Here is a 12,212-nt window from a genome sequence, read left to right on the forward strand (position 1 = left end):
AGACAAAGTCTCGCTCTGTCGCCCAGGCTGGAGTGCAGTGGAGCGATCTCGGCTCCCTGCAAGCTCCTGCTCCCGGGTTCACGCCATTCTCCTGCCTCAGCCTCCCGAGTAGCTGGGAGTACAGGCGCCTGCCACCATGCCCGGCTAATTTTTTGTATTTTTAGTACAGACGGGGTTTCACCGTGTTAGTCAGGATGGTCTCGATCTCCTGACCTTGTGATCTGCCCGCCTCGGCCTCCCAAAGTGCTGGGATTACAGGCGTGAGCCACTGCGTCCGCCCAATGTTTTATTTTTTAGTAGAGACGGGGTTTCACCATCTTGGTCAGGCTGGTCTTGAACTCCTGATCTCAGGTGATCTGCCTGCCTTGGCCTCCCAAAGTGCTGGGATTATAGGCATGAGCCACTGCACCCTATCTTTTATTTTATTTTTAAGAGATGAGGTCTGGCTTCATTGCCCAGGCTGGTCTAGAACTCTTAGCCTCAAGCAATCCTCCTGCCTTGGCCTCCCAAAATGCTGGAATTATAGGTGTGAGGTACCTCTCCAGCGATATCTTTTAAAACAAACAAACAAACAAAGATTTAGAATAAAACCCAAGACTAACATCTTGGGTCTCTGGTAAATGTGTCTCCAAGAACTACTGATTCTCAGTAAATCTTCACTAAGACCCTGGTTAAGCTTCAAGATTCTCCTGGGCCCTTCAGCCATATTTTGGCAAGTATACAACATCCACCCCTAGAGACAACTATTCCTGCAATGGCTATTAGTCTATTCTCTCATTTCTTTCCCTCCATAACTATTTCCACTACTTTCCAAGATTGAATACTCACTTATTTGAGTAGATCCTATCCTATTACTTCTCCCTTCCAAATATGTCCCGAATTCCAAGCCCTCCTCTCCCACAGCCTCCTCTGGTTCAGGTCTTTAACACATCCTCCAAAACTGGAGCTCCAACCCTGTTTTGTGCCATGAACCTTTGGCAGCCTGGTGAAGCCCATGCATCAAATAAAAACATGGAATTACAAAGAAGACAGATTATATGGAAATATAGGTATTAAAATATTTTAAAAATCATGATATAATAATTTGTACTTCTTTATTAACACATTAAATAACAAAATCTAGCAGTGGTTCTAATAACTACCTTAATTGTGAGGTAATGATGAGGATAAATAATATATTTACAATCTCTATAATGTAATATGAAAAGAGTTGGCGGCAAAATCACAGGCCTGTGAATACTACTGTGGTTTGTTACCAATTGCATACATTTCAATCGGTGATTAGTGAAAATAAATATGTAATTTTATTTTATTTTATTTTATTTATTTATTTTTTTTTTTTGAGACAGAGTCTCGCTCTGTCGCCCAGGCTGGAGTGCAGTGGCCGCATCTCAGCTCACTGCAAGCTCCGCCTCCCGGGTCTACGCCATTGCCATTCTCCTGCCTCAGCCTCCCGAGTAGCTGGGACTACAGGCGCCCGCCACCTCACCCGGCTAGTTTTTTTTTTTGTATTTTTTAGTAGAGACGGGGTTTCACCGTATTAGCCAGGCTGGTCTCGATCTCCTGACCTTGTGATCCGCCCGTCTCGGCCTCCCAAAGTGCTGGGATTACAGGCTTGAGCCACCGCGCCCGGCCCCCTAAATATGTAATTTTAAAAATCCACAGATTCTCCTCCCTGGATCCCCTGCCCTAGATCATGGACACTTAACTGGCCTCTCTGCCTCTGTTCTGACCAGAACAACTACTCAAGAGGCCAACCTCAGAGCACTCCAAAAATGCATCTCTTATCAAGTCTCTTCCCTGTATAATGACTTTTGTGGGTCCCTATCATTCACAGTAGCATTCTCTTCCAGATTGTAGAAATGGAGCTCATTTGAAATGCATTCCTGGACTTCCTTTGATTTTGGAGGTCTGGGGTGAGCCTGGGACTCTGTATTTTTAAAAGCACTGTGAGACAGTCTTGCACTGGTGGTCTACACACCAGACTTTGCAAAACAAAATAGAGTCTGAACTCATGTAAGTATGGCCTTCGATACCTTCACAGTCTGCCTCACCATGTCAACCCTTCCAGTTCTATTCCAGCCTCGTACGGTTTCCATTCATTCCCAAACAGTTCAGGACTTTCCCACCTCCCTCTCTGGAGAATGGTCTTCCCTCCCACCCCTCCTGCTGCTTCTTGTCCACACCATACAGGCATCTCTCTGCTTGCTTCAATCTTACTCATCATTCAAGGTCAATAGGAAGGTTTTCCCCAAAGCCTGAATTCTCCCTGACTTCGTCACTCAGGTTGAAACAATCTTGTTCTCCCTGACACTTTCCAATCATACTATGTGTAATTATGTCAGGTCTCTGCAAAGGCAGGGGGCTTCAAACTCAGAGCTTCCTAAAAGATTGCTGTGAATTCGTTTAGCATTCACCATACACAAGAAGAAGGAGAAAGTATTGAGCAGCAATTTAGGTACTAGGTAAACTAGTCACTAGGGGAATAAGACAATGTCCTTACTTTCAAAGAGTTTGTGTTCCCTGTTCATCTTCCTCACTGTTTATCTACTCCAGCCCTTTCTAAATAGTCCTGAAGTAATCTATTTCAGCCCACATTAATCTTTTATTCTTTGACCCCCGCCCCTAGACGGATAATCAGAATCAGGCTATTTTGGCATTCATTCATTCATTCACTCACTCAGTCATGGTTTATTGAGCTCCTACTATGTGCTAGGCAATATGATAGTCACTGGGTATATGTAACATGGGAACAAGACAGTAATGCCCTCAAAGTTCTTAGAGTGTCGTTAACCGCTCTCTCGTTGCTATTTTTGTCTCCCTCTCTAGGCTGGAAGCTCTTTGAAAGCAAGGAAAGACTTGTATTTTTTGTAGTCTTCACTGCCACTAACCTAGCACATTGCTGACACAGCGAGTGTTCAAATACCCTTGAAAGAGTGAGTAAAATACTTCTTTTCCACGCCGCCTTTCCCATTCAGAGCTTCCCTTACCTGATACTGCTGATCTGAAGGAAAAGGAGCCTCTATGCAGTGCCCTCGGGAAAAGCTCCTTCGAGAGCTGGAGGTGGGAGTTTGACTCTCCTCTCTCAGAATAACAAATCGCAAGGGCACAAACCGCAGCAACTCTGCCGACTGTTGCTAGGACGCATCCGTCGCTAAGAGAAAAGAGGCGATTCTTCTGCGAGATTGACAGAGAACCTCTACCAATACAGTGTCCTCTTCCTAACAGTCTCTTTCAAAGCAGGCTTGTGATTGGATGGCACGATGTGACGTCACTTAACGCTAACGGGTGAGGCCAGCAGCTTTCCACTACTAAGGAAAGAGTTCTGTGGCTTAGGTATATTGATGACAGTGGCCCGGTCCGACCCCAGGTCTGACGGTCTCGGTCCATGCCTCACACCCACCGCAATCTCACCCAGAGAAGAATATTTTTGGGGTGTGGACCCTAGGAACCAGGAGAGGAGATGTTAAGAAGTCTGCCCACTCAGAATCCTTTCGGGCAGCTTTCCTGCCCATCCTGGAGCTGGGCCCTCCTAGGGAGTGGAGAGGAAGCTGCGCTCCACTGAGTGTCGTGGGCGCCCCAGAACCCTGATGGATTACATTTCCCTCTTGTCAGAATAACTTTTGTTTATAATTTGATTCAAGCTTAAGTATGAGTCTCCGGGGAAGAAACTTGAATCCGTGAGTAACCCAAGGTTCATTTTAACTGTGATTAGAAGTCCTGTGGGATTCATACAGTGAAGCTTAACTCTCTGAACACTGTTCTCCTCCTTTCCCTTAAAAAAACTTATAACTGCCTAATTTGTACAGTGGCAGAATTTAATAAAGTAATTTAATTGGCTGCTCTAATTGGTCTAAATTAATTTTTACACTCAATTTAAATAAAATATTTAATTGAGAAGAGGCTGATCATTTATAACATATGAGACTTTGGGGGCTGGTGCGGTGGCTCACGCCTGTAATCCCAGCACTTTGGGAGGCCGAAGTGGGCAGATCACGATATCAGGAAATCAAGACCATCCTGATTAACACAGTGAAACCCCGTCTCTACTAAAAATACAAAAAATTAGGTGGGCATGGTGGTGCGCGCCTGTCAGTCCCAGCTACTCCGGAGGCTGAGGCAGGAGAATTGCTTGAACTCGGGAGGTGGCGGTTGCAATGAGCCAAGATCCGTCTTAAAATAAATAAAGAAATAATAATAATAACTTCCTAATTTGTAAACTGGCAGAATTTAATAAAGCAATGTAATTGACTGCTGTAATTGGTCTAAATTAATTTTTACACCCAATTTAAATAAATCTTTAATTGGGAAAAGGCTGATCATTTATAACATATGAGACTTTAAGGATCCTGAATGAAGATTTTTACATAATGTGCAGAAAGATCATATAGATTCTTTCAAATTTCTGAAAAATTTGTGTTCACAAAATTCAACCAAATTTTACAATACAAATTATGACGAAAAAAAAAACGGAAAAAGAGGTATTATCTAAACATTCTGACAACTTTTTTCCAGCTTGTCCACTCCCAGGCACTGGAAGATTTGTTTTCCCCTGGGCTCAGTCTTGAGTCTTCTTTTTTTAATCATCGCACTCTCCTGGTGGCATCAGCATCATATATTCCCCTTAGCTTCAGCCATCACCACTAAACACGCCAGACTTTCATTTCTACATTCTCAGCCTAACATATCTCTTAAATTCCAGACCTGAATTTCCTCTAGCTACTGGACATTTCCAACTACCTCTCTAGTTCAGTTCATGTTGTTTAATAGATGCTAAATAAAGATTAAATGGGCCGGGCGCGGTGGCTCAAGCCTGTAATCCCAGCACTTTGGGAGGCCGAGACGGGTGGATCACGAGGTCAGGAGATCGAGACCATCCTGGCGAACACCGTGAAACCCCGTCTCTACTAAAAAATACAAAAAACTAGCCGGGCGAGGTGGCGGGCGCCTGTAGTCCCAGCTACTTGGGAGGCTGAGGCAGGAGAATGGCGTAAACCTGGGAGGCGGAGCTTGCAGTGAGCTGAGATCCGGCCACTGCACTCCAGCCCGGGCTACAGAGCGAGACTCCGCCTCAAAAAAAAAAAAAAAAAAAAAAAAAAAAAAAAAAAGATTAAATGTAGTGAATGAATGAATTGCCATAGCACCACAACTTAGCAGAGCCAAAGTCAACTCATCTTCTTTCAGGAAACTGTTTTTCCTTCTTTATTTCCTACCCTAGGTAATAGCGTCATTGTCCATCAGTTGCAAAATGAAATCTGAAAGTCATCCTTGACTCCTCTTCTACTACCCACAGTCAATATATCATTAAGTCCTGTCATTTCTCTTTCTTAACTGTCTCTCAAATAATCTATTTTCTCTTAGCCATCCTCTGCCTCTGCCTTATTTCAGATATGCCTTGTCTCTCACCTAGACGGCAGCAATAGTCTTTTGACTTGTTCTCTTTCCCTCTAATTTATATGCCAAGTTGCCACAGAATTTTCCAAATCATAGTTTGAATTCTGACATCACCCTGCTTAAATATGCTCAAGCTGGCATATGAAACTCTGTATAAACAGGGTTCTGCAAGACACTGGAAATAAATCTGAAAGGTAATTAGTTATTTTTCTAACCTCATTTCCTGCTTCCATCCCCAGCCCAACCCACATTTTAGTCCACTGCTTCTTAATTGAAGACCCGTAACAGCCAAGGAGCAGGAAATCACAGGGACCAGGAGTGAGTAGTAGGTTGATGGAAAGAAGGTCTATAACATGACATAGACTCCTGCAACTGAGATATATTTGTTTCATATAAAGAATTTATGAAGTTTTTGCACTTGGCTCTGTGACGAATTCATGTTTGTTTCCATTTTTTAGAAAATGTCTAAAGCTGCTATTAACTAAAATTGACAGAAAATTGAATAAACACAAAGAAACCTTAGGCAACTGTGACATGCTCATCCTTTGCACAGCCCCTGACATACTGCTGTGCAGGTCCAGGAGTGTGTGGGTCTCAGGTTGAGAGTCAGAGCTCTGGTTACACAGCTCCCGACTGGTCCCCTGTGCTGTGCTGGGTTACAACTGTGTGTCTGCTTATCCTGCTGCCTCCATTTCTGCCTCTACCTCCATCTGCAATGCCTTTCTTCATCCTCATTACTTGGTAAATGACTATTTATTTTTCAAGACCCAACTCAAATGTCACCTTCTCTGTCCAGCCATACAGGCACTCAGTAGAATTAGACACTCTTTCCTCTGTTTTTCCATTATAGCAAGTATTACATTGTGTTGCAATAGCTTGTTTACATAGATGTCTCCCCCTCTAGACTTTAAGGCAGGGATGGTGTCTCATTACTTTATATTTCCTTTACATCCTTTATATCACATTGTGATATAGTGTCAAACATAGATTTTGGTTTGTTGTTGTTGTTTAGAGAGGGGATCTCACTATGTTGCCCAGACTGGTTTTGAACTTCTGGGCCCAAGCCTTGTTGTCCCAAAGTACTGGGATTATAGGTGTGAGCCGCCATGGCCGACTGGACATAGCTATTTAATGAAGCATATATTTAATTATGTAATTGATTTACTATTCTTGGAAGTAAATCTAAAAGAAGTTCTCTAACAGAAGCTTCTTTGTATTTTTCTAAATAATTTGCTCTCCATAAAAAAAAATCATAATCCTTCACGGTCAGATTTAAGGAAGAATTATAACCTTGTGATCTGGCTGAGACAAGCCCTTCTGTCATCTTTTCTTTAGAGACATGCCAAGGGGATGTCCATTTGATGGAATGAGTCATAAGTCACAATACCAAGAAAGTTAAAAGTTAAATTGGAAATGTTTAGAAATTTCTTCATGTTATAAATTCATGATTGATTGACTACCTATTCTTTCATGGGAGTGGTCAGAAATGAAATATCATCATGGTAGCTAGTGAATATGTCCATGCTCTTCCAGGGGAGGTTGAACTGAATTTCCCTGAAACTTGAAGATATGTAAAAATTAATTTTAGCTTTATTGATTGAGTGAACATCTAAAGAGTCAAGAAGTCATAATTGAAAATATTTCCCTGATTCTTTAAGGACATCTTGATAAGTTTCAGATTGGGTTTACAAAAGGATCATCTGATAAATTGACATGAGGTAGATTTTTACTACTTACTATTTTGGTGAGTGACTCATCCTTTTTGTGGATTATTTTTTAAAGAGTTAGCTCAGTAACTAGGCGTGGAGGACCCTATTTTATGCCTGGAAGGGAGAAGTTTCCTTGTTTGAGCCCTAAACTGCTGGGATTACTACATATTTTCCAAGCGCTTGGGGAAACTACCACAACCTATTGCATGAGGAAGCGAGAAGCATTTGAAGAGTACTCAGCTTCAGAAAGGAGAAAGAGACAAAAAAGCCTGACCCTGGGACGAAGATTTAGTTGTTGGAAGAAAGGGCCAATTTTTGCAATTCTAGAAAAAAATGGACTAGAACATTAATGAGAAATTAGGATCTATTCAACATTAAAGTCAGGAGAAAGGCATTCTTAACTGCACAGAATGGCTTGAGTCTACTGGAGACTAAGGAGGACACAGGCCCCACGTGGCTCCAGAATTGCTGGCCCTTCCCATAAGAGAAGGCAGGGCTCCAGCACTCATCTGCAGTCTGCAGGCAGCAGGTATCTCCAGAAGGGCCAAAGAGAGAGCTGTGGAGGTAAAAACAGGGCCACGTGGTAGCAGAGTGAACTTACTTGTCAATATGGCTGAGACTTAACTCCCTACACCTAGAAATAGTTGGTGGTGGGAGAGTCATTGTATGGTAGTGATAGACCTACAATATCATAAAGCATTAAAAGTCAGTGAATATCAGTTTTACATGTACAATTTTTATTGTCATTAGAACACTTAAATATTGTTTAAAGTGAAGTCACTCAACTATTGTATTTAAATAAGGAAATTATGTTGAAGCCTAAATTTGTCACTTTCTGCATAGGTGGCATTAAACAAGTTATTAAACTCTCTAAATCTCATCTGCAAAATTTGGGATGATAATGCTTTCATCAGAGCCAGGCCAGATAAAGGGCAAGAGCAACCACATTGAGTAACCAAGGGTGAGGGCAACCAATGCTGCCCTAAGGGGCATTCTTCAAAAGATACCAAACTTCCCTATAGTGAATTGCGAATAGGTTGTCAGTTAGTTTGGGTTTCCAAAGGGAAATTTTTACAAGCCAGGAGAGACATAAATGTATTCTTCTCTCAACCAAATAGCTTCAGATTTGAAATAAAATCTATGTTGAAAAATTTTGCCATTAAAGGTACCAATCATGAGGGTCAACCAAAAGGCAATACTCCCATTTCTGAGTTCAGCCTGCTTTGATACCTACATTTTGATTTAATTTTTAATTTTTTCAAGATGGAGTCTTGCTTTGTCACCCAGGCTGGAGAGCAGTGGCATGACCTTGGCTCACTGCAACCTCAGCCTCCCAGGTTCAAATGATTCTTGTGCCTCAGCCTCCTGAGTAGCTGGGATTACAGGTGTGTGCCACCACATTCAGCTAATTTTTTTGTATTTTTAGTAGAGATGGGGTTTCACCATTTTGGCCAGCCTGGTCTTGAACTCCTGACCTCAAGTGATCTGCCTGCCTTGGCTTCCCAAAGTGATGGGATTATGGGCATGAGCCACTGCGCCCGGCCTGATACCTATATTTTGAATAGTTTGGCACTCTCCCCAAAAGTTGTCTAGTTTGGAAAAGTGTGTTTTTAATAAGTTATTTCAAATGTAAAGAAAGGATATATATGTTTATTAACAGAAATCAATTTTTCCCTATTTCCACTAGAAAAACAGTGAACACATTTTTAAGGGGTATTAGTATGAATGGATGCCAAATTACTAGCCTGTCCAGATTGCCCACAGATTTTAATCTGTCCCTTCCTCATAGCATTGCCATGAAAAACCAGATAGTGCCTCAAATGTGGCATATTCTCAATGAATAGTTGTGGAACCAGAATTAATCAAAATTCTGTTCCAAATGAATGTATAGACATTACCTCTGTCCTTTAGTGACTATTAAAAGTAGATTTGAATATCCAACTGTCTACAAGACATTTCCACTTGGATGTTTAATACATAGTTATCTAAAGCCTGGCCTTTCCTTCAATGCCAGCCAGGAAATATTTGCTACTAGACCACTAGTTTATGAAACAATTGTTACCCATCTGCAGTAAAAGTAGTACTGAAATTGGGAGTTTAAAAACTTTTTAGCAAATTGACACAGTAACTTCATGTTACGTATGAACAAAATTGAGGTTTGTATTTCAAACGTCCTTATTTCATTCTTTTAGCAATTTATTTATGTTGTAATTTTACAGAATTATTAGTCTGTGAAAGAAATGAAAACAAAACCAAGTCAACTAACCCTTTAACAGATAGTCTGAGAAGCACTTTATAGACATCTCAAAAACACATTAAAAACTGAACTGCTGGTTCTCCCCAGATACCTGCTCTTCCTGCCCTCTTCTTCATCTTAGCTGATGGCAATTTCATCTTCAGGGTCACTGCACAAACTTAAGAGTCATCCTTCACACCTTTTCTTCCATCCTTCACACTTTTAGGATATATTTTCAACATTGCAGTCAGAGGGATGCACTTTTAAAACAAGTCATATCATATCAGTCTTCTGCTCACTACCCTCCAACAGCTCCAATTTCACTCCATTTAAAAGCTAAGGTCCTCACAATGGCCAAGGTCCAGCATAACCTGGCTCCTGTTATTTGCTTCATTTCCTACCATTACTCCCTGCAGCTCACACCACTGCAGACATACTGGTGTCCTTAAGGTTACTCAAACACATCTCCTCTTTCGCATTGGTAGGCATCTCCTCTTTCGCATTGGCTGTTCCCTCTGCCTAGAGAACTTAAACAAGATATCCTTCAAGTTTTTGCTAAAATGTTAACTTCTCAGTGAGGCCTACTCTCCACTCTTTTTAAAATGCCAACTTCTCAGCACTCCTCGTTCTCCTTTCTCCGCTTTATTTTTACTCATACTATTTATCACCTTCTAACACACTGTGTACTTATGTTTGACTGTTTTTGTCCACTAAAATGTAAACTCTACAAGGGCAGGGATTTTTGCCATGCTTACTTCTCCTGTCCCAGTGTCTAAGTCTATGTTGGCATACACAAGGTATGCCACAAATGTTCATTAAAGTATTTGGAACAAACACCTTGGAGAGTAATTTGACAGTTTATATTAACTAAAAATGAATACCTCCTATAATCTAGCAATTCTACTTCTGGATATTTACCCTAGAGAAAATTTTACAGACGTGCATAAGAAAATGATTCATGGATGTTCACTGCTGAATTTTTTTGTTTTTTGTAATGGCAAAAGATGGCAGCAACCTAAATGTCCATCAGTAGTGAAATGCATAGAATGATATGGTATAATCAATAAAATAGCATACAGCTGCTAAAATAAACTTGAATGAATATAGCTTAAGACAAAATGGTAAGTGTAGTATTAAAGATTAGGTACAGAGCAATGCTATCTTTGTAAACAAACACATGCATGAATGATTCCTATATATAATGGGAACACATATTCAAGAAAAGTATTACAAATGGACTGAAATGATTCACACCAATTCATGATAGAAGGTTACACTTGGGGAGGGTTGGTGTATTAGTCCAGTCTCACACTGCTATAAAAACACTACCTGAGACTGCGTAATTTATAAACAAAGGAAGTTTAACTGACTCACAGTTTCACATAGCTGGGGAGGCCTCAGGAAACTTATAATCATGGCAGAAGAAGAAGCATCATCTTCACAAGGCGGCAGGAGAGAGTGTGAGTGTGTGAAGGAGGAGCTGTCAAATACTTATAAAACCATCGTATCTCCTGAGAACTCACTATCATGAGAACAGCCTAGGGGAAACCGCCCACATGGTCCAATCACCTCCCACAGGGTCTCTCTGTCTACAGGTGGGGATTATGGGGATTACAATTCAAGATGAGATTTGGGTGGAGACACAGTCAAACCATATCAGTTGGTTAACTTTATAATGCTTTATTCCTCATAAATTAGGAAGGCCAAAAACAAAAGAAAATGTAAAATGTGTTCAATTTGGGGGGTTGTGGGTATTGAATAGCATTAATGTATTGTTATTTTTGTACTTTTCTGTATTTAAAATTTTCTCAAAATTAAAAAAAAATCATCTTCTAGACTGTAAGATCCTTAAGAACAGCAACTATATTTTATTAATATTTTCATTGACAGTATCTAATACCATTACTGGAAAATAGGAGTCCTCAATAAATACTTGCTGAATATGTATGTGTTAAATAAATAAAAATTTTATTGAGAAAAAAAGAAGAAATTAAGGGGAGAAAGATAAATGGTACAGATGTAAGAAGACAGAAAGGTGAAAACTATTTTGGGTTTACAAATGTGTGATTTAATACCCATGCCTCCTGACACTTTCAGCTGAGCTACCTTACTCTAAAACAGATAGGAATTTTGAATACGAAGATAAGGATATGAAAAAAGCTCCCTTTCATCCAGCAGATATGAAGAATGTCATAGGGATCTACTGGCTTGAGATTCAGGAGCAAAAAATTGGAATTCTTGAAATCATAAGTCACTTTGTAGTTTTCATAACACTTTACATGTTTTAAAAACATAATGAGTAACCATAATAATAAATTGAATCTTTTCTGTACTTGGATTATACTAAAAGTTTCAGAGGTTTCTTTTGGTTTAAAAAAGATAATAAAAGCATGATTTATTATTATTATCAGCCAACATACTGAAGAAGAGTATGTATTTGATTATATATGATAATGATCACTACCTGTCATAGATATTTCATAGTAAAAATCATTAAAAGAAGGAAGCATTAATGCAAAATAAATTCCAAATAAAAAATTCTAAATTTTAATTAAAAATAATTCTTCAAATGACAATTTAAAACATATAAAACAATTTCCTTATCTGATATATTTCATCTTTGCTTTGTAACAGATATTCCAGATGAGAGAAAATTTCTCTCATTTTGCACTTGATGTCAGTTCACTTGTTAAACGTGCTTCCAAAGTATTATCAGATTGGACATTGGAGTATCTGTTGCTTTATATAAGCTCATTTACTTTTTTAACAATAAAAATATTTTGTTTTACAGAGAACGATACCCTTTAGTGAATATTCAAACTCTGGAAAATGCAGAAAACGAGACTGGGTATTCAAATACAGTCACGCAGAGC

General features: G+C 39.9%; 1 protein-coding gene across 4 annotated transcripts in view; it reads right to left on the reverse strand.

Moving 5' to 3' along the window:
• The window catches only part of DNAI3 (dynein axonemal intermediate chain 3), a 142,214-nt gene that overhangs the window by 71,534 nt on the left and 58,468 nt on the right, over nt 1-12,212 (reverse strand). The window lies entirely within an intron of this gene.

Source organism: Macaca mulatta, chromosome 1 (assembly GCF_049350105.2).
Source record: "Macaca mulatta isolate MMU2019108-1 chromosome 1, T2T-MMU8v2.0, whole genome shotgun sequence".
Lineage (NCBI taxonomy): Eukaryota > Metazoa > Chordata > Mammalia > Primates > Cercopithecidae > Macaca > Macaca mulatta.